This window comes from Onychostruthus taczanowskii, unplaced genomic scaffold, assembly GCF_017590055.1.
Source record: "Onychostruthus taczanowskii isolate IOZ18803 unplaced genomic scaffold, ASM1759005v1 scaffold77, whole genome shotgun sequence".
Lineage (NCBI taxonomy): Eukaryota > Metazoa > Chordata > Aves > Passeriformes > Passeridae > Onychostruthus > Onychostruthus taczanowskii.
The window spans coordinates 1,158,107-1,179,123 of record NW_024505561.1 but is presented as its reverse complement, the minus strand read 5'-3'; the positions used below and the strand labels follow the sequence as shown (position 1 = coordinate 1,179,123).

General features: G+C 36.1%; 1 protein-coding gene across 1 annotated transcript in view; it reads right to left on the bottom strand.

Annotated features, from left to right (window-relative positions):
* GPC5 (glypican 5) overlaps window positions 1-21,017 on the bottom strand; it is a 572,404-nt gene that overhangs the window by 388,281 nt on the left and 163,106 nt on the right. The gene's annotated exons all lie outside the window — the stretch shown is intronic.

The following is a 21,017-nucleotide window of genomic DNA, read 5'->3' as shown; positions in this document are numbered from 1 at the left end:
GATGCATTAATTTTGTGCACGTTTTTCACAAAAAAAATACAACAAAATATAATTACTACATTCCACAAAGTTCTGTTATTTATTAGCATTTTAAGTTTAATTTAAACTTTAATAAGGAATGTTATCTCCATTCTGTAGCATGAAACATTCATCCCTGTGCATGTCTTTTGTGTGTGCGTGCAAAAAGACTGTGCTCCATTTTGATTTTGCTAAATACATGATGACTGCTTTAATGTGTGACATTTCAAGGTCTTAAAACAAACTCTAGATTCCATACACACTGTATGTTCAGAAATAAACCTGAAGATTTTTAGTGTTTTTGTGAGTGCATGCACAGACAGAATATTTATTGAAAGATAACAGCCACATTGTGCATTAATTATTTAGCATTACATAAATTATATAAGTAAGAGTAGGCCAAAATGTACTTGATATATATATAGAAAGAAGTAAAAAACCAGATATAAGCTGATTCAAAAAAGAACCGCTTGAGTAAGTAAAACATTGTTTATAATACATCAAAATTCAAAATACAGTAAATAAACTAACCACCAAGCAGGATTCTGTAGCTTATTAAGAAGCAATTCTTCATTCAACTTACCATATTATATGTAATACTCAAGTTATGCAAGAAAAACTGAATATCTACTTTCTCATCACAGATACTGTACATTATGCAAATACTCCACGTATGCTATATTTTTTCAGTGTACTCTGTAAGAGGATAGCTCTATAGCTCTGTCTCAAAAGTATTTTGCCACCTGTTATGCTGTAAGGAATAAAAAGGAAATAACCTTATCAGAGTAAAGAAATACCTAATTCCTGCCTGTTAGATCCACACATAAGCACAGACAACATAGCATGTTCAAATATTGCAGAATTTGTTCTATGAAAAACATAACATGTCCTCTGAGCTCAGCTGAAAAGCTTGCATATATGCTAAACAATGAATGCAGTTCAGTAAAACAAGGTTGCCACATAATATTTTGTCCTTGATCTTTATTTAAATATCACCCTAAATGAGATTTAGGATATTCCTGAGGAAGTGTACACACTGAAAAAATGAATGGCTCATATTTTTGAAAAGGTGTTACTGTGATTTACAGCAGACAGGTTTTTGGGCTGCCTTGTAGCAATGGAGCCATTTGCCAGCTTGAAGTGGTGGGGAAAAGCTTTGTATATAGGGGTGTACAAAATCCAAAGTCTGCCTGATAGTCTTGGGCCATTGTTTAATTCAGCAATTTGGGCTGAGCCAACAAACCTTCTGGTAATTCTAAGTGCAAAAAAATTAAAGTTTAGCATTAAAACCTCCAAAAAATTTCTTTGGCAGTCATTTGTATCAAACAAAATAGATAAATAAATAAGGAATTAATTCCAGATGAACAACACTGCTGTGACCAGAAAAAACTGGTTTAACTCAACATACTAGTTTAACGCAACACCAGTTTCTCTTCACACCATGAGACTATAAAAATCTTGAAGGTTATGGCTATTATTTTAATCCAGTGGTCTTGCTCTGCTTCACAGCATGTAAAATCTGTGTTTTCACTTTCTGTCACTCAGAATTTTTCAATTAGCACCTTTTTTTCAAATGCTGCAAACCCAACTATTGCACATTTTCCTGTGAACAGCATAACTGTGAAAAAGAATACCCTCTTTTTTTAATTCAGTGATACTCATTTCTCTAACCATGCAAGAAGAAATAAATCATGCAGAAGTTGAAAGTTCCCTAGATTACAATTTTATTAGTTTCACTCACCTAAGAATTATTCGGCAATGTCTCATTCAAGACTGATTATCATTTCTTTTTCACTTATTTCTACAATGAAATCAGAAGTCTTGCAAAGCTGGTACTTGCTTTAGAACTGACTCCTCTCACATGAGTGAAAGTAGCTGGGAAAATAATGCTCTGTTGTGAGTGGACCTGATATTAGGAGTGTCAATCATGTGTCCAACCTCTTCAGAGTCAACATTCTCTAAATTCCTCTTCACTTTTTTCAGTTGAGGGTGGGGAAGGGTAAGAAGATGAAGCAGAGGTGACATGCATTGAAACACTGACAAGTAGCACACTAGTGTTTGATAACACCACAAATTTAAATCTATTTGCATGGAAGAAATATTTGGATCAATAGGTACTAGTAATAACAACCTTGGTATTACTTTTTCCCTAAGCTGTTTAGCGTGTTTCCACCTTCTTTCTCACTACTGATCGGTTACTATCTTGTTACAAAGGTTTCATACCTTTTTGGTGATTTCTCATGAGCAGCTCCTCACAGCACTGACTCCTTCTTCTCCTACCCTGCACAACCAACAAACTCCATCTTCCATCTCAACAAGCCAACCTACTCTTTTACAATACCCCTCCTAACTGGATCCAGCTGTGGCTTATTAAGGGCAGGCTTGTTCTTAATGCTTGATAATTAGCACATCTGTAACCCCCTAGGGGTGAGATTACCTTCATCACTATCTCTATTCTCCTACATTCTATCTATCCACACTGATTTCACCAACAGCTGGCATGATCCTTTCTGAGGTTTACAGGAGGAATTTGTTATTTTCCCTGCTTTCTGCTGCCTGCAGTCTTCCTTATCCTCCATTTTCAAACAGAACCGTACACCTTTCCACCTAAAGCCTTCCCAAATACACTGACTGCTCCCAAACTCTTCAAACCCTGCTCTGTGAAAAGTGACACATTTCATCCCATTCTCCTGACATTTTTGTCTGTTACAGGCTCCAAAGACCTCACTTAACATACAAGTTTACGTCAATAGAGAAAATTCCAATCCTTATATACCAGCTCTTTGAACTCAGTATTGGTATAACCACTACACATTCCAAAGTTTTCTGGTTCATCAAATTTACCAGATATTTACCACATTCCCACCTTGACTCTTAAAGGAGTTGATATTTCTCTCCTTCAAAAAAATCCTTATACTTTTGAAGAGATATGTTGTTATTCAAGCTTTGAAAATATTTTACTCCTTTGAGAGTTTTTAATTTTGTATTCCAAGACTTCAGTCTTGAAATTGATCCTCCAGGTTCTGCATGTGAGTTTTCCCTCACGAACATACCAGAGGTAACCATCATGTATGGAAAATTAAGAGCTGGATTTCAAATATTATGATTCATTTAAATGGAATTTGATTTGGAAGAATATTTTGCCCAAAATATATTTGGTTTTCTTGCCAAAAGCAAAGCCCAGAGGTGGCTGCAGGAGTAGCTTCTGGGACAGGATGCCAGAAGCTTTCCCCAGAGTGGAGCCAATTCCAGCCAGCTCCAAGACGGACCCACTGCTGGCCAAGCCCAAGCACATCAGTGATGGTGGCAGTGACAACAGATGTGACAACAGATTTAAAATGGAGAAAAAACTGCTGAGCAAGAGGAGGTGGATGAGATTAATTGAGAACATGAGAGAAACAGCCCTGCAGACCTACACAGAGAAAAGTCTATGCTGGAGCAGGTTTGCTGGGAGGTGACCTGTGGGAGAACCCACACTGGAGGAGCCTGTTCCTGATGTACTCCACCCTGTGGAAAAGACCCACGCTGGAGCAGTTTGTGAAGAACTGCAGCCTGTAAGAAGGACCCAAGTTAGAGAAGTTCATAGACAACTGACTCCCATGGGGTGGACTCCGTGCTGGAGCAGAGAAAGAGTGTGAGGGGAAAGGAGTGGTAGAGACAGTGTGTAATGAATGCCCAAATGTGAGTACACTCAATGTATTGAAGTAAATGTTTAAGTTTGCATTTTTCTTGTTATTGGGAATACTAACCCGTATTAAATTTGCTTTCACTGCAAGGTGATCCAGCTTTGACCAACTGATCTTAAAAACTCTCATTTAACTTTGAGTTTGTCGTAATTATATGCTCTAACAAGTCATAAGGCAGATGAAAACCTTTTTTCTTTCTTTGGGTGTATAACAAGGCATTGACAAAACCTTATGAAATATTGCTTTATTGATTCTTATTATAAAAGTAAGATTATGAAAGTCAACATATTTTTGTTTAATCTAATCTTTTTCTGCTTGAAGTGGTATCTTCTGCCTACAAAAATTATAAATGACTGATAAGTTGTTTCATACTCCACATAATTGTGTTTAATTAACAAATGTCTATAAATCTAACATCTTCAAGTATTCTAATGTAAATGAAATGATCTGTCAAAGCTAAACAGGCTGTTGGGAATCTGAACATGGTACACAAAACTTCATCCCTGTAGACTCACATTTACATGCAAAATTTGTTTCCCATTGCTTAGGGGTGGGGGAAAATATAAAAATCTCAGACTCTTGGTTTGAGAGACTTCATTCATTTTAAAGTTTTAATATGGCATTAATCACTTTCTGTTTCTCTAACTCCTAATGTACAAGTAATGGGAAAAATATTTTAAGGATCCCCACAGAGGTAGTCTGACTTAAGCAAGTGTTGCTCAGATTTGAATCCTGGGGAAAAAAAATGACAAATTTCTTGCTAGAGAAATAATAGACCCGCCATCTGTGCTCATTTCTGTACAAGCATGGTAATGTATCACATCACTTTAATAGGCAGACTTGGTCCCCAAGTACTATTCATTTTCATCAGCATTAGGAAAAAAACCCAAGAACTAATATATTTGTATTCTATAAACATGTTTTAAAGTGATGAATAACAAGGTGCCCATTTTCTGAGCTCAATATATGAATATTCATATAAATTACCTATTACTCTGTATTGTATTTATGAATACAATTGGTGGGGTTTACTTTTGATTCTCTCAAGACCTCTGAAATCATGCTTTATTTGCTATCACTGATTTCTTGGTACATGCAGTTGGAAAAGCTATTAGAAGTAATAAATACACCAATTCTTGTATGATTCAGCCATTTTGGATGTGGTGCTTCAGGAAGATCTATACATGTATATCCCTCCAGCACAAAATAATCGGTATAATCTTGTGATTACAACTAATACATCATGTTTATCATCAACACTGATTATGATTTTGCTTTTCAAGCTACTTTTAGGCACTTTGACCATATTTCAAGTGGGAGATTAAAGTAATGAAAGGTGTACTGGGACAGAAAAGTTAGTGTCCAGAACATCCCTAAGTACACTGGCAGTCAAGCCTCCCGCAAGAGACCTGGTGATATTCTACACTTTAGCAAGTTTAGCTGGTCACTCCATCCTGATGTATCTCTTTCAACTGCTGCCATCACCACCTGTCACAGCTTTCTTCTGGTCACCAGTGGTGTTCCTCAGGAATCAGGACTGGGGTCCATCCTGTTGAACACCTTTATGGATGCTTTGGAGAAGCAGCTCAAATAAAACCTCAGTCAGTTCACAGGTGACACCAAGTTAGGTGGGAGTGTTGATCTGCTGGAGAGTAGGAAGGCTCCACAGAGAGATCTGGAAAGACTCAAACAATGGGCTGAGGACAATGGCAGGAGGCTCAGCCAGGACAAGTGCTGAGTCCTGCACCTGGTTCACAGCAACCTCATGCAGCACCATAGGCTCAAGGAAGCATGGTTTGAGAGCTGATCAACAGAAAGGAATTTGGGGGTGCTGGTTGATGCACAGCTGAATATGAACCAGTGTGTGCCCAGGTGGCCAAGCACTGATTGTCCCCTCTGTACTCTGCACAGGTGAGGCCCCACCTCAAATCCTATGTTCAGTTTTGGGCAGTCATGTCAAAAAAGACATTGAGGTGCTGGAACATGTCACGAAAAGGGCAACAAAGCTCATGAAGGGTATGGAAAACATGACCTATAAGGAGCTGCTGGGGAAACTGGGCCTGTTTAGGCTGGAGGAGACTTGGAGGGAACTTCATTGCTCTCCACAACTACCTGAAAGGAGGCTGCAGTGAGAGTTTCCGCTGCTATGTCTCAAGTGAAAGAGGAAATGACCTTAAGATGCGACAAGAGAAGTTCAGATTAGATATAAAAAAAGCCCAAATCACTGAAAGAGTGGTTGGGCATTGGAATAAGTTGCCCAGATGGTAGAGTCATCACCTCTGGAATGTTTGAGAGGAGTCTGGGTGATATGGTTTATGGTGATAATGCTGCTAGTTTGATGGTGGGACTAAATGATCTTAGAGGCCTCTTCCAACCTTGATTATGATTCTGTGTGATTCTTGTGCTTTTCACTGCTTGAGTCAATTGCCACTATCAAGAGATACTCAGGAATCTCTGCATTAAGTTGTCAAGTTACAGGGTCATGAAATTGAGACAACTGTTCTGGTTGTGAAAGGCTTACACTGGGCTACATTGCCTTTCCCCTGAAATGCTAGTGTGTGTCAGCTGCAGGACATTCAGTGGGGCCAGAGCTGCTACAGCTGTACAGAGACACTGCCTCACAAAGCTCATTTTGTTAATCTCTTTGTGGCACTAGACTTCCCATCTTCATTTGTGATATTTCATCTCAAATGAGAACTTACTGCATTAGAGTAATCTTCATGACAGTAAACAGAAAACAACCACAAACTCCTCATCTGGTAACAATGGCAGTCTCTCTCCATCCACCTGATTTTCTGCATCTGAAACCAATTTGGTGTAAATGATGCAATGCTGGATTTCATCTGCTTGAAGTAAGCAGTGAAATGCTGGAGAACTCTTTTTAAAGTGTTTGCTTCTACTGGGTTCTTTGGGAAGATCCAGATGATGAGAATATATGCTCAAGAGACCAAACAATGTTAAAAATAGTATATTTATTTATCTTCCCTGTTTTCATCTCCTTTAACTGCCATTGATACAGTAACCAAGCTGCAACTCCTGCAGAATGTTCTCTCCTTCATTAAATGGATTTTCTTATTTGTTTCCTCTAGTTTTTAAAAGTAAGCCTTCATGTACTGGCCTTGTTAAGGGATTTGTTTTGTTCAGCTTCTCACATTAATTGAATTCTAAATTACTTCAGAACTTAGCTTGTTGGCACTTACAAGTTTCAAGCAAGCACCTGTATTTATATAGTTTCACTGTGTTTAAGAATGGTAAAATAGCACAGTGTGTCCACTACATTTTGTTTTATTTCACACATGGGATGATTTTTAATAACTCAGCTTGCTTGCTTTATGATTGCTGATAATTACTGGTTTACACCTGCTATTGTTAGCATCTTCATCATGGCTGGGCATTTCAAAATTCTGGGTAATGTTAATTGAGAAATTAACAATTTCCTGAATACAAGTAAAAAATAAACATGTGCAGCAACAAATGAGTAAGAGTGTTCAGTGGTGTAAATTTTAATTAGCAAAGATGAAGAAATCAAATAATCACTGCAATAATAAAAACTATCTGGAATTTATGCAGATGTGCTGGCTATTTTTTAGTGTTATGTAGTTTTTTAAGAGTAGATATTGCAAAATTAGCTTCAGAAAGTTTGTAAAAAATATCTTACACCTAGCTATCAGAGACAGTACTTGTAGTAATTCTAGGACAGATCCCATTCCCCATTAATTGATAAAAATTTCAGTAAAATAAAATATAAAATAAATTGTATTCAAATTTTTCAATGAGAATTTATTTTCCAACCTGCAATTTAGTATATGTATTAAAAAAAGATTGCATATACACTTGTTAAACATAAAGAGTGGAAAAAAAAAACGAGTAAAGTTGTACTACTATTTGTGCTTCAGAAAAAAATATATGCTCCTATAATTATTTAGGCAAAAACATGTCTTTAACAAGATAGGTATATAGTTTTTTTATCATTGACCAGACCTGCTTTGTTAAAGGAAAACAAAAAATAGCAGATCAGCCTTAAGATTTTTCTGCACTTGAAGACTAAGTGACATGTTTTTGAAATAGTGTTTTTAAAACAGATATTCTATTTTAACATAGTGATTTGAAACTTGGTTCACATGAATAAAACAAATAACACTGACGTATGTAATAAAGCATTATAGAGTCTTTCAGAGTATATATTTCAATGAATTTCCAAGTGTGGCCCAGTCCTTTTTTTGGTATTTTGTGCAGCACAAAATCTTTTATCATCAATAATTTCCATTATGTTCTAATCCTACAAAACATTTTTGCACTCTTCTAAAGCTCATAAACCCCAACATTCCATCCTGGCCTTGTTTGAACACTAAAATTTTTGGGAGGATTCTGTATGTGGTTGGAAGCCAGTTGGTCAAAGTTTTAATGTTGGCCGTGTCTTCTAAAAATTAGTCCTTAATAGGCCTTAAGAAGTGCTAATCGTGTCCTGAAGGCTTCCTTAGGCAGACAGGTCTCCCTCTAGAGACTTTCAAAAGCATCCACTGGTCTCCAGTTGCTATGTATGGAACATGTACTTAGGATTGTTTTATTATGCATCTGAAATACTCTACAGGAGGTGTGTCTGTTAAGCCAGACTATTCTTTTTTGCAATTAATGTAACTTCTATTAAAAGCTACGTTTTCTTCAGAAGAAAAAATGCTCTAACCTACATATTGAAAATTCATTTTTTAAAGCTTTCTTCTAGCACAGCAAACTTTATACTGTTTCAAAAATTCCAGAACTTTTGAAGAATTCTCGCTCGAAAGATACCATCTAAATTTGTCTTCTTTTCAATTAATAGTAATCACTGTAATACTTCTCTATCTGTACCTATCCCTGCAGTATGTTGCTATTTTCTGGACAGAGACACTATTCTCATATGTGATGCAAAATGAATGCCCCAAAAAGCATGACAAAACATGTCTGTAATGCATCTCAAAAAATATATGTGTTCTAGTAATTGCAAGGTCTGTCAAAGAGAAAAGAAGAGCTTTGAGACAGATATTTCATTTAAACTAGGTGCCTTGGGTAAGTCACATGTTTAAATTGAGAATATAAATTCTTATTACATTAGAAAATAACTAAACAGCAGACATATGCAAGTGCACTAAATCTATATAAATGAGGACAACAGTATCTCCTTCTTCTTGTAGCATTCTGGAAATCTTCTAACAACCGTAATAATTCTACTGTACCTTCATTAATGGAACAAGGAAATGAGGGATATTAATTACCATAAACAAGCACATAAATGTTAATAGCAAATAGCTGGCAAAACAAAAGGAATTACCTTGGAAAAACAATTCAAGCAACTTGGAAATACAAAGCTGTCAAGCCTAATTAGTATGAAATTGAGAAGCCTGCTGCCCCTATAGGATACTAAAATATTTCTGCCTGGAAATGACAAAAGGGTCATGCAACTGTGGCATTATGTAGGACACCAAACTCTGAAGACCGAAGTACAACATGCCATATTTTGTCCAACATAATGCTTCAGTGCAGAGACCAAAGGGTCCTCTAGGGACCTGGAATTCACCTGGTAATTTTGGGACTGATACCTGACACAGTCAATATTTATCTCACAGCCTCAAAAGAAGTACACAACTACAAATTATGTCAAAAGTGCACATCTGTTCTTTATTATTGAATGGTTTGGAGGTTTTTCTGAGGTAATTTATGGAAAACTAGCACAAAATGAGGGCAAAGTTCTGGTGAAGGACTATCAAGCAGATAATTAACTTGAATATGATTATTGATAAAAGAAAAAAGGTCATTCAGCAAATAAAGGTCATATGAAGGAATCAACCTAAGTCACTGTGCAATGCTAAGAGTGAAGTGCTACTTCAGCAAATTCACTGACATGAACCACTCAATAGATTTTTTCTTGTTTATTCTAAAGAATTAAATCCCATGTGAAAAAGCTGCTTTATACTGTCCTTCTCTGTTGTCTGAGTACACCCAGAGTTAGCAAAATATTGATGAATTATTAATAAATGGGTGTAAGTGACCAATCCAGCTCTGTGGCTTTGGACTCCTTTTGTCTTCCTAATTTATCTAAATGTGGATGAATGACGACGATGTACACTAGGACTCGATGACTCATATCCAACAGATGACACTTTTTATCTTAAATGTTTTTTGAAACCTATGTGCTTAATAGTAATTGGGAGGGGGGGATGTGGGGATGGGAAGGGGTTCTTTGTTCATTTGATTTTGTTGGTTTGGGTTTTTTTTCCCACAGATAAAACACTTCAGTGTAATCTGTTCCCATTTTCAATACTACCAACTCTTGGAAAATATAACATTTTCCTGAGGAGATTCCAGAGGATGTAATTGCCTCTTCATTCAAACAGTTTTACACTTACTCAAGCACACTTACATCATATACATCTGTATGGAAGAAAAATCAGTCCTCTAGATTACTTCACAGTTTGGATTGGAGAAAATTTTTCTCAGCAACTAGAAGTTTGTTCAGCAGCTAAGCCGTAACTTTTTTTCATTTCACAGCTTTGTTATTCACAGCACCTTTGCTGGAAGCATTTGCACTCCCTGATTTGCACATTATCCACATTGCCTGTTCTCAGAGCACTGTGAATAACTCATATGATGAACAAATACAGAGTTATGTATCAGAAGTTCTACAGCATGCTGTATTTTATTAAATAATGGAAACAAGCATTACACTATAATGCCAGTTATGTGCTAGTGTTACTTAATCTTCATGGGAAATTAAGCATTTTGTACAATGCCGTATTTTATCAATTACAGTAAAGTAACTTTTCATTTCACACTGGTGCTTAACTAACCTTATACCAAAGACAAGTACAGTTGCCTTAACCTTTGATGCTTTTCACCCTCCATGAGAGCCACGATGGATATTTTTAAAAGTATTTCAGGATAGGTCACAAAGACTATGGACTTTAAATAAAGTTGTACTCAAAGACAGTGGCATATGCATGAAGAATACAGTTTCAGAAGACATTAGTAACAGAATAATGAGCTGAACTTCTGTTCCAAGTAACAAACTTCTGGAGAAGGCTGAAGGATATTCTGGGAAGTCACCATGCAGTCACCTGGACTGGCCTATTAAGACTTGTGTCCTTCATTTCCAATTCTGTTAGACAAAATTATATCAGTATCACAAAAGCATTTTTTAGATGTACATTTTTAATATCAAACAGAATAGGAATAATGTAAACACTATACACAAATCATATCATGGCACAGGGAACATGAGCAAGGATAAAAACATGTTCAAGGATCTTCCAGCGTTGCTTAAAACATTTCAGCCCAACAGGTCTTGCATTCATGTGTCATATGGACCCATCTTTAATGTTTCTTTAAGAAAATGAACTCACTCTTTATCTTTTGTGGGCACAATAAATAAACAGATGAGCTAAGAAAGCTGACATCGATAATGTTTAAGTGTTTTAAGACAGGGATTGTACTGGAAGTTTAAGAGCTTTAATAAAATTTTGGGTTTCCCTTTCTTCCCAACCACCCCTTCTCGTGTCTTTTGACAAATTTTACTTATCACATTCAATTATTGCTTTCTTTTAGACAGAAATGAGTGGATGTAAATACATTTATTTTCTCTTCAGTTAAAAAAGACTCTTTTTTATTGACTCTTCAGTGGGAAAAGGTTCATAGGACCCTAGTGAGAAAAATATTTTAACCAAATTTTATGAAGATCATATTTCCAGGTCCTTGGTTCAGTTTTGTTGCCATATGAATTACTGTAATTGTTTTTTGTTTAGCCCCACTGTGAAAAAATTACAATAAATATGTTGCAGTGATTCCCATTCAATCAAATCTTAACAAAATACAGCCTTTAGACAAATAACACAAATTTTTGCCCTGAGAGTGCCCCCCATAAGAAGAAGAAACAAATTATTACAAAATAATGAGCAACTGTATTCCACGTACTTATTTTAGCTATTTAAAAATTAGGCATCCACTGCCTAAGCATCTACTTCTACAGAGTATGGAAAAAGAAAGAAAAAAGAAGGCCCTTCTTCTTTTGGGAAATAAAGCAATAGTGTAGGATGAAATGATGACTTGTCCTCTCCACTGGACATGCCTCCTAGACAACCAGTCTAGACACAATACTGAACTTTTAAATAACTAAACTCAAATTAGATTGCCTTACCCTTGGGGTACTCCTTTTTGAAGTGGTAAGCTTCCTGTAGGAAGCCTATTCTGTTTTTCAGTTTTCCATTCTAAAGTCATTAGAATTCTTACTAACTTGTGTCATGGAAAGCTCTATGAAAAGACAAAAGCTAAACATTATGATATGTCCAGCCATTTCCGTAATTGGAACTGTATACCTGAGCATCAATAAAATGTCAAAGAACTTGGCTTTTTTTTTTCTGGAACACACAGTTCAGTGCATTCGAGAAAACAGGACAGATTATGACAAAATTTATCTTCTCTTTTGTTTCTAAAGAAGCCAAAAGTATTTAATTTACTGAAAAATTCAGCAGAACCAGACAAACTGAAGGACAAAACTTGTAAGAAACTTATATAGATTGTAATGAAATGCTGGAAGCAAGAAAAAGAGGGTTCCACTTTCTTCCTTTGGGATCAAAAGGAGAAGAATTTTATCATCTATTATAAGTTTAGAGGTTCTGTGTGACTGCTTAGTATGCAGTCTGAAGAGGGAATCAATCTAGATAAGGCTATTCTCAGAGATTTGATTTTTAACTTCACTTGTGATATTGCCTTGGTTACAGAAATTAATGTCAAGTAGGCAACAAGGGGTTCAAGGATAATGTAAGTCAAGCAGGCTATCTTCTGTATGGGAAACGCTGTCAAAGGAAGACAAGAAAGGCCAGTCAAAGTGTTGCCAAGAAACATTCTTAATGAAAACAGTACCCTACAGCAAATATTGCATGTCTGAAAATACTAAATGGACCTTGTGTTGCAAAAATATATACAGTTTCTCTGTATAGTTATGTATTTTTATGCATGTATATGTAAGACATCTCATTTCTGCTATGATCTACATATTAAGCCAAACTCAAGTATCCCTGTTCTGTATCATGAAATGGTCAGAATGTTTATGAAAAAATGGCTGGATTTTAAAAGCATTGTAACAGTGAGGAATTTCACTGAGAGATAAAAACATGCTTCAGTATCATGGGACTTGGGAAAGTAAGGTTTCACTTGTGTCTCTATGTATTCCTGATTTAGCAGTGAACAGGCAGCTGGAAACTAGGTCTTCCACACTGGAAGAGTGTTAGAGTGACATTTTAGTCTTAAGTTTTAGGTCGTTGGCTGATGTCAGGAAAACCACAGACTAACTTCTTATGGAAAATCTCTGGAGGGAGAGAGATCAGCTTTAAAAAAGGATTCACAATAACCCTCACAGTCACAGAAAGTAATATGTTTTTTGAGCTAAATATCATTTCAAGTTTATCAATATACACAAATGTCAAGTCACCTTAAAAATATTTCTCTCCAGTGGGTTGCTTTTTATTAATTCTATCAATTCCATGGAGTTTACTTCATTGTCAACTGATAGGATTAAAGATAATGATTCAACTGATTGATGTGCCTCAGATCTATCTCCTGCTGTAATACAAAAAAGAGCTAGTAACAGGAAATTCTCCTCTCTGTTGACAGTGTTAGTCACATCAGAAGGCCATTCACCTATAGACTAATTTGATCAGAGAGAAAAAGGACTGTGGTTTGTTGTAAATAGTTGGGGAGAAAATGAAAGAAGATAAAAGTTCCCATATCTTTACATAAAAGTACATAGTCTTTCTTTTATGGTTCCTGGATAAAATGATGAAATGTGCACGACAGCACAAATGAAGACATCTAATTACTAGCAAGCCATCCTAATCACTAGACAAGAGGCCTGTTCATTCCTGAAATATTTTATTCAGCTCATGAATCTCAAATTACTCCATATGACCTAAAGAAATATAAGTGGGACAGACTAAGAACTGTGTTTGTGATGCCTGCAATGGCCTATATCCCAGTGGATTTTGAGACAAGCAGCAGCCCTGAACCCTCAGTCATCAGAAACTAATCTACTCCCTACCCTGGTAGTATGTTTTTCTAACTGCTGAATTAAAGGAAGCAGAAAACTTTGCCAGTTTTTTTTTGTTTTGTTTTGGTGTTTTGGTTTGGTTTGAGGCTTGGTATTTTCTAATCCATTACATCCTAATCCATTACACATGCTCTGATAACAGTTAACAGATTGCTTATTGCTTATAAAACAGCCAAATCCTTAGAACTGTGAAGCCCAAAGAGGTTGGTGCTTGAGCTGGAATTCAACTGTTCCATACTCTTATCCCTGGAACAGGCATTTAAAAGCCAAGGGTGAAACAAAACTTGGCAAGCAGTTTAAAGAGGAAGTGCCATATAAAGTCAAGCAATAAATATATGGAGCAACATTAATAGCCACACAAACTTCTGATGTGAATGGGGTTGTGTTTCTTTTTATTTTAAATCAGTGCCACTGATAATTGTCTATCCTCTCTGGGATCTAGAACTGTTCTATAAGTGGCCCTTAGTATCAACATCTTAAGTCCATTCTTCAGACTGCAGGATTTCCTCCCCAGATTTTATATTTTCCTTAAGAGACTATAGTCCCGTCAATAAAATAACTGTTGAAACAACAGTACTTTGACCATTAAAAAATATTCATTTACAAATGAAAAAAATATTTTTTCTTTCTTCTTAAGCACCCTCCATATAGCATAAAGCCTGATTTGACTAATTGTACTAAAGATGCTTCACTATGAAGGAGCTAAAACCCTAAAATACAAATTATTAGGGAAAATTTATCATAAGGCCTGTGAAGTGCTGGAATAGGTTTGGAAAAGTTATGGACTTGCCATTTAGGATTTGATGCTGGCAATCCCATACTGTGATGAGTCTGCTGTAAACACTTTGTAACACTCAGATTGGAAACAGCAATTTCACCTGAACTGCTCAGCTCTACACACAATAACGCAAAATTCTAATATGCCCAATATTGTGAATAATATAGGAACATAGTCTATTACTTATACTTTTTTGGCCTCTTCCTACTTAATTTTGAGTGAGCATTAGGATATACTTTTCATTAGAATACATCTTTTCAATCAACATAGATGGAACAAAGTGAAAGTCAAGTCAAGAAAAAAAAACTTGGGTCAAAGTATTCAGAACACATCCCAGAAATACTCATTATTCAGGTCATTGGTCTTACTACTTTATTTTTAGAATAGGACTGAGTCACTGAATTTTTTTTTTTCAACTGGCAGCATTCACAGAGAACAATATTAATGCAACCTATGTTCTCTGACTCAATCAAACCACAATGTTATGCCCTTCATTCAAAGGAATTTTCAATTTAAGGTCCTGAACTTTTAATGAGTCTATTCAAAGAGGTCTCTGTCCAGGCAGGCAGTGAAAATGCAGATCTCAGCTGCAAAATAGATTATATTCTGCACTTGAGATATTTTAATATCACTGTTTTGGACACCTTAGAAAAATATTGAAATAAAAAGGTGTCATGTTTTTTGGGTTTTTTGTTTGTTTGCTTGTTTGTTCGGTTGGTTTGGGTTTTGCTTGTTTTGTTTTTTTTTTTTTTATTTACTGGAGTTCTTTAAAATATGGCAGCAATATTATAAGCCAAAAGACATAACAAGGACTTCCTAAAGAGCCTCCAATATTATCCAATGAGTGTGCTGCTCACCACAACAGGCATGTGAATATGTTGCCCTGGGACCCCAACTTTCTTTTGTCTTAGATGAATTTTGGCAAGTGTCATTCAAGCATATGAATTCAAAACCATTGTTCAGAGTAAGAAACATTTTCTGAGTCCTTTAAACATTCTGCTATAGATCTAACAGCTCAACTGTTTCTAACAGCTTTATCAAGCTTTTAGAGGAGGCAAGGAGGGTGGTTGTTATCAGTGATTTTGAACACTCTAATTCCCTTTGGCAAAGTTTGAAAACTAAACATACCTTTAAAAAAAGATTATTTTGAAGAAAGAGATTGAAAAGGACTCAGAATAAAGCACAGAAGTTAACTCAGATTTCTCAGTTCTCAAGCTGTGACAATTATTCCACTACTACTCTGGAATTACACTGGTTTATTAAAAAAAAAAAAAATTAAAGCTACTGGTTAGTGCACTATGGGAATGAAGTTTAATTTTTTCCTCTGAAGGAACGTAATTGTGTAATTTTAAAACTGATATGAGGTGACAGAAATCTGAATATCAACAGAAGCTTCTTTTTTCTTAGAGAAAAAGAGATTAATTCCATCAATTATTTACCAAATATTCAGGTAAAAATTGGCTCTTCAATAAAATTTAGATTTATGGCCAATTATCAGGCATGGTTATACTAAATTTGCTTTTTCTCTTGGTTTTTACTTTAATTTTGTACATGTAAACAAAATCTATTACCAAGTAATGGAGGCGTCTTACCTTTCTTTCTTTTATCTTCTTTGAGGAACTATACGTGTATTTTTTTATTTTTTTAATGGATGTAATATACTCAAACCCTAGGAAAATAAATTTTTAAAAATTATCTATATTTTTAAATGTTTCTCATCTGTAATATTTCATAGATTTTATATAGCTATTTTTATATAATTTCTAAATATGTTTGAACTAAATTCTGTACTGAATTTCAGGAATAGACAATATATTTTTAATATATAATACATAGCAACATAACATAACATAACATTATATATATATAATTTTTATATATAATTAACCGTAGATTAGGAGGGGGCTGCCAGTTTGCTCCTAAGGATAATATCAGCTTAGTGAATTTAACTTTTTTTTCCTAGTTTGCGCCTCATTCTGATTAATTATTAATCACAGACGTTGATCAATAAATAGTACTTGGAGACATATTTCACTAAATCATCCAAATCACTTAACTCAAGAGCCTTTCATTGTATTTTCTCTCCCCTGTCCAGCTGAGGAGGGGGGTGATAGAGAAACTTTGGTGGGCATCTGGGGTACAGCCAGGAACAGCCCACCACAGATCTGAGCAAAATAAAATCAAGAAGGCATAGAAGAGTTTTGAGATGCTCTCAGCTTCTAAAGTTTCACTTACAGATTTGTCTTGCAAACAGCATGGACCATAAACTTGGCTGCACACTGGGCAAGGGGTTGATTTTCTAAACAGCTGAACTCTTTCTGAAAAGCTTTTAGTTCATTTTACTTAAGTGTTTCCTTTTTCTTTCATTGGACTAGACTTTCACCAACACTGACTATGTCCAGAAGGACCCTTTCTCTCCCTCAGCTGTGTATGTACTGTTTGAGATGCTGTCAGGTACCACAGCTGGCCAACAGCTGCTGCTTCAGACCTGCGCAAATCCCCCACAGTGTGTCTACCTGCTCCAAACAGGTCACTCTAGTTACTCTGGGTATTGCAAAAAAAGCACATTACAAACATTGTACGTTATTAAACAAAATTCAGTATTATAAATCCCTGGACTGCATTGGAAAAACCTAACATGCCTAGCAAGAGTTGTAAACTGATACAAATATTAATATATGCAGTGGTTTCTAACATCCATATTGAATTAGACAGATTTTTTTTACTTATTCTTTAAATCATGACTGCATTGAAATAACAATTGGACATAAATCAGATATAAATTTAGCCCTTGGATTTCTTGCTTTGTTTTTGTTGGGGTTTGAGCTTTTATGGTTTTTTTTAATGTATCTGTTTCATATGAAAACTCCAATTTTCAGAATTTTTCTCAAAACCTCTGGGTTTTGAGACATTCTTTTACCCAAGCTCCAAGCTGGATAGATGCCAGCCAATCCTGACCTGAGGGATGTGAGCTCCAGCTGCTTTAGTAACCCTAACGAGAGCATAGCACGGTGCTAACAAAGATGCAGAGCTTTCAGGCTGGAGCAGGCTGGCCTTCAGCCAGCTCCAAGCACATGTAAAGCAAGTGTACGTTTGTCTGCAAAAGGCCAGGAAGATTTGCTGTGACCCTCAGTACTCCAGATTCCCAGCACTTCATGGAATGATCACACTTTGCACAGCCAGGTGTCAAATGGCAAAATCTCTGAAAGCATCTGTGGCTAATTTTTCAATAAATATGTCATATATCAAGAGACCTTTGTTGGCATGATAAGACTGCCAACTACACAGAAACGCAAGAAGGAAAAAATAAGTCCAAGTGAGATCCAGGAAACTAGAAAGGTCTGCTTGAAAACAGGATTATACATGCAGGGTTTTTGTACCCAGAGAGACAATGTTAACTGGGGATGAGGTACAAAGATAAAAATGGTTATTCATTAGAAGCGTGGATCTAATATTTGGACTATTTCACATGTGGGCACTTTGGAAGACACTAACATTAAAATAATCATGTACTTGTACCAGACAATACCTTCAAATAAATTTGAAAAGCCACCTGTGTAACTAATATGAATACAATTCCATAATTTCATCCTTACATGATTTAAAAATGTTTGGAAAATGAAAATTTTGCAGGGCATAAAATATGATAAAAGTGGTTATGAGAACTTATATTTATACCATCATGACAACTCATTTTGTCAAGCCACATCACTTGAGAAAACAAGATTTTATATATAAGCATAAATAACAGAATATGAGAAGATTTTGTCTGTTGTTGTTTTGTCTGTTTTAGTGGTTTTTATGGAAGATAATAACTTCAAACCAAATAATGTTTACTCATGACTTCATATGTCTGCAATGTGAAATGTGTGACGTTTTACAATAATTTCAGTGACTGATAAAAACATGTATGCAGCAAAAATTTATAGTTCTATTTAACCTAATCAGAATCAGTTAAGGACTTCATCAATATTAATTTTAATGTGCTGCCACTTACAATACATACAAAGAGGTCATTTTCCTGTTGTTATGCTGTTATATACATTTGGATGGAGGAAATGAACAGAACAAGAATTTTTGTTCTTACATAAGCAGGAAGTAAAAATTTCAACATGCACATTTTGCACATACCACATTTTGAAATGTGGTATGATAGAACAATAAACAATCAACAATCTCTTTTCTCCTTATTATAACACTTGTAGATTCTATATTAACAACATCCAGTTGACTAGAGCTCCTTATGTTTGGAGGTTCACACCAACCAGCTTCTTCATACTTAGTAGGCGAACAAAAAGTGCTTGCAGATTTTGACTATTATTTAAGTGAATAATCCAGGAAAAGTACGAAATAAAATATGCATCAATTTCAAAGCAGAGAGAGATGAAAATTCCCCATGCTGCTCACACACTTCTTACAATAGCATAATGTGCAATGCATCTTGTGATGTAATTCTATCATATTTCCATCATCTACCACTCACACAAATTGTTCAGCACCCACACACACAGTGAACATGTCCATACCTGGAGAATGTATATGTATATATGCATGAACAGACATATATGTCTAACAAACTAAAAATACAGCAATCGATGAAATCCCCAAAGTGGGATTTTACACATCATTTCTTGGGATAGCCTGCTATAATGTACTGTTAGCAGAACAAAGTGTGTCATAAAGTGGTCAGAGTGATTGTAATGTAGAGGAAAAAAAGACTTTTGATCCACTTTTAAAAAATGGCTTTAGCAGCTATCAGACAGCTCTCCAGTGGCAGGATATTATCTGGAGGTGCATAGATTGTCCTGGGTTAATTCTGCCTAAGTAATTGTCTAAAAGTGCCAAGACTGCTCAGCTGCTGAGACCCTCTGTAGTCACAGGAGAGACAGGGACAACTTAAAAGGGGGAAATATCCTGTGTAAGTCTGACTCAGCATTTGAAGAGCCTTGGTCTCTCCACTGGTGACAACAAACACACCACCTCAACAGAAGACTGAGAGGAGGCGGGCAAGAAAGATGAGCTAAGGAAAGAAGGAGCTAAGGAGTCACTGCAGAGAAAACTGAACCCATCTCAACATGGCAGGGACAGGAGGGTGACCCTTCTGGCAGATCCTGTTGTACCAGTGTGTCTGCAGGCTGTAAACAGTTCCTCATAATAATTAGGAGACAGCAAGGTTTTCTGAGCTAGCCAGACCACCCCACAATGGATCAACCCAGCAAAAATTATAAAAGTTGCACAGCTAATGAAAGGAACTTGGAGAAATGGCCTTGAGATGGCTTTTACCCACATGCTCCTTCACAGCAACTGGGGACACGTGGTGTCATGACATGTTGGGGAGGATACAGGGATCAGTAATGGGAATCATGTTTGTTTTGTGATTCAGCTGTATATTTCAACCCCTCTGTTACGTTTTGTTGTGATTTCAGACTATTGCAGTATTACTTTCTTATGTCAAAATCACATGTAATGCCAACTATCTTCACACAAGTAAATTTGATGTTAAACATTAAGCACTCCTAGTGTGAAATATCTGAAAAAGCCAATCAGACAGTACTGGACTTTGACACCACTGAGCATAGGAAGCAGTAGGACACACACTCCTTGTTTAGGAGACAGGCAAGTCTTAATTGTGATGTGATGAATTAGGGACAAATGAGATGTTCAGGATTCAGGTCACTGAATTTCAAGAAGCATGGTGCCTAATAGCATTTCAGGGACTACACACAGCTGGGTTTAATCAATACAGGACAGTCATTTAGGAAAGAATACATCATAATTCCATTTTGAGCAGCATTTTTCCAAATGGGTGTGTCCCTTTATACTGGGTACACTGGCATTGTTGGGGAGCTTTGGATGTGCTGTGGATGATTATCTGTCAGTAAGCAGAACAAAAAAAATTAAGTAAGGAAAAAATTCTATTTCACACCTGGGCCTTATCATTTTCCAAGTAATAGACATTTTCCAGTAGTCCTGTGAGCAAATGATGGCCAATGTACATCCTCTAGAATATGTAACTGTATTAATCACATTAAAGAAAATGCAAGTGTTCTGTATGTTATGACAAAAAAGGGAGACAATACTATCAGTACAGGAGTTGCACTTCAGCAATCACTTCTGGCTGTCAAAATAACTGATTCTAATAGGAAGATTCAACAGAGAAGAGAAAGTGCAACCATATATTATGCAAGGAGAAAATTCATCACAGTATCATGTAATTTACAGACCAGTGAATTGATTGGCCCAGGCTCCTGAATTTTTAATTTTTTCTGCTGTCAGTACAATCACTGCAGTTCATGCCAACACCATATGTTACCTCACATAAACGCCACTCCACTTCTGTGCACTTTCAGATAATGAAGATCTAGAACTCTACTCACTTGGCTGAGTCACTTGTGAAGTTTAAAGAAACTTGGCTCTGTATATTCATGTTTCTAAAAACTGCACTTGGTCCACAAACAGG